The sequence below is a fragment of the Sinocyclocheilus anshuiensis genome, unplaced genomic scaffold (genome assembly GCF_001515605.1).
Source record: "Sinocyclocheilus anshuiensis isolate Anshui unplaced genomic scaffold, SAMN03320099.WGS_v1.1 scaffold263, whole genome shotgun sequence".
NCBI classification, from domain to species: Eukaryota; Metazoa; Chordata; class Actinopteri; order Cypriniformes; family Cyprinidae; genus Sinocyclocheilus; species Sinocyclocheilus anshuiensis.
The window spans coordinates 28976-31784 of NW_015549593.1; positions in this window are offsets into that span (position 1 = coordinate 28976).

Sequence of the window (2809 nt, forward strand, 5' to 3'; positions counted from 1 at the left end):
AAGATCAGAAAAGTTGCTTTATTCACTTGCTCCTTTAAAGTATCATTTACACAAAACAAATATTGCACGTATTCGGCCTATGTTGCCCTTTTCTGTTGATGAAAAATTTATTAATTATTTTGTTTTCTCACGAATTGATCATTGCAATGCTCTCCTTGTTGGAGTGTCCAAATGCTCTCTTAACAAATTGTAATACTTGCAGAATTATTGGCTCCCTCTCAAATACCGCATAGATTTTAAAATCTTAATGCTTACATACAAGGCTCTGCATGTTCTCGCTCCACAGTATGGGACAGGGCCTTTTCAACGTATGCTCCAAAACTATGGAATTCTCTCCCAATTGACATTAGGGACGCTAATTCTTTAGCTGTTTTTAAAACTTTTCTTAAAACATTCTTTTTCAGGAATGCTTTTATTTGATTAGTTTTTATTGTATTGTTTTGTGATGTATTTCTCGTTGAATTTATAGTATATTGTCTTATATTGTTGTGTTTTCTTTTATGTAAGCTTTCTCGGAAAACGCCTTGAGAAAGCAACTTTTAAAGGCGCTATATAAAATAAATGTATTGTTATTATTATTATGAATACTGAAAAGAAACACATTAAACAGGTCAGCAATAACTGTTTGAGGTAAACCTGATTTTCATGTGTTCAAGTTCTTTTATGAGATTACTCATTAAATAGTGTAAATATGCCCAAATGGTGAACATAATGAATAATCAAAAGAAATATTTAGCTTCGTGTGTTAATTGTCGTCAAAATGGCTTTAGTAATGAATATATTTCAGAAAAACAGGATTCAAGTGATAGTCTAGCTATAAATGTAACTGCATAGTGGCACAGTGTGATTGAATATGTACTTTTTGAATTGAATGATATTATTCATAATTAAGATATTTTATGTACTTAAGTCTGTTTCAGTTAAAAAGATATGGTCTAAAATCAGATCTTATTTTAATGCTGTCATAAAATCTTTAATTTATTCTTGGCTAATTGTATATGGTCTATTCATGCTTAAGATACTGTGAATTAAATCCTTTTAAGCACCTAAATCGTTTGAATATCATGATTCTGGATGTGATATTTCCTTGGATTTGATTTTAGCACTGCAGGTTTGCATTATAATCATAAGCTGGCACTCAGACAGGAGTCTGCTGACTTTGTGAACAAACATTTACACCAGAGATACATTTCGACACTTTATACTTTAACTTACTGGCAGACCTGGCAGAGGGGGGAAAACGATGCAATTTAAGAGATGCTACTGCTAACCATTCTTGTGTGCACCTCACCTCCCAACATCTGGAGTGTTAACTGTAGCTCCATCTGGCTGGATGAGCCTGAGATGTTTGTGTTCAGCAGATGAGAGCATCCCTGAGTGCAGCTGACTGAACTCCACTCAATTATTAAGTAATTAAACATCAGTCATCAATACTTCTCATCAGTCCAAACAGACACCTGGATGAAATTAAGAGCACTAAAAGATGGATGGACTACAAGTTTATAAATACATGAGGTCCCGTATATACGAATTCAATAATTAAGCACTCGCTAGACTGAATAAATTAAATGCGACATGATTCAGCATAGAGATATAGTTATGAATAATTTAGTACCTTGCATAACAGTTAATTTCAAGCTTCAGAATCATTTGCATATTGATGGAAATATTTCAAACTTTTCTGTTTATTTTAGCCATACGAGAATAGTGGGGGGAATTCTTCTAAACAGCTGGTAATAAAAATCAAGGCATAGTGAACACATTTAAATAAACATAGAATAAAGTCCTTATCAAATTTAATGTTGCTGTAGCTCTATTGGTAGAGCATGGTACTAGCAACGCTAGGTTCATAGGTTTAATTCCCAGAGAATGCACGATGATGTCAGAAATATGGACTGTTTGTGTTCTGTTTTTTCCCCATGTGCCTTCCATGACCTAGTTTTCCCTCGTGTGTGACATGCCCATATTTGGTTTCCTTCCTGTTCCTGTTCCTATTGTTTCATTGAGTCCAGGTGTGTCTCGTCATCCCCTCGTTTAGTCGTGTACTTAAGCCCAATGTTTCCTGTGTCTAGCGTGCTGTGTTAAACGTCTTATCCCGATGCTACGTGTGTGAGTCTCCTGGCTACCCTGTGTTTTCCCCCAATTTAGACAATTAAAGACTGTTTTCCTTCAACTCCTTCGTCTCCGTGCTCCTTCGTTCCTCCACAGTAGCAGTTGTGACAGAACACAGCACCGACTAAATAGTTTATTTGCGTTGTTCCCCTCCATTTATTTTTTGCGTTTTTTCAGTGTTTGTTTTCTGTTTTCCCCGTGTGCCCCATGGATTCCCTCGCTGTAAAGTTTACCTCCCTCGCCCTCAAGGACCTTTCCCTCTTGGAGTATGCTGTGGAGTTCAGCCAGCTCACCGTTTAAACGGCGTTCGATGACGCTGCGCTGAACTCCCTGTTCTGGATCGGGGCCAACAACTACCGCCCCGTCGACCTCCGAAACACCACTGGACTGTGCTGGAGGGAGGCAATCATCCGGTGTCTGGAGAGCATCTTCCCCTGATCCAGAACACAGCCAGACCCAGTGCCCAGCCCACCATCTCCCGCTGCGTGGAGCGTAAGACCGAGCCCACCGTTGATGGAGAGCCCGTTGCGACCGCCTAGGAGTGTGATAGAGCTGAGGATCGCCACGGAGCCAGAGCCTCACGGATTGTCAGACCAGGTGCGAGAGCCGGCTACAACGCCCGCCACGAGGGAGAAAGCCGTTGACAGTGAGAGCGCAGAGAGGAGCTCCGCACCGTGGCTGAGGGTGAGCTGAGATG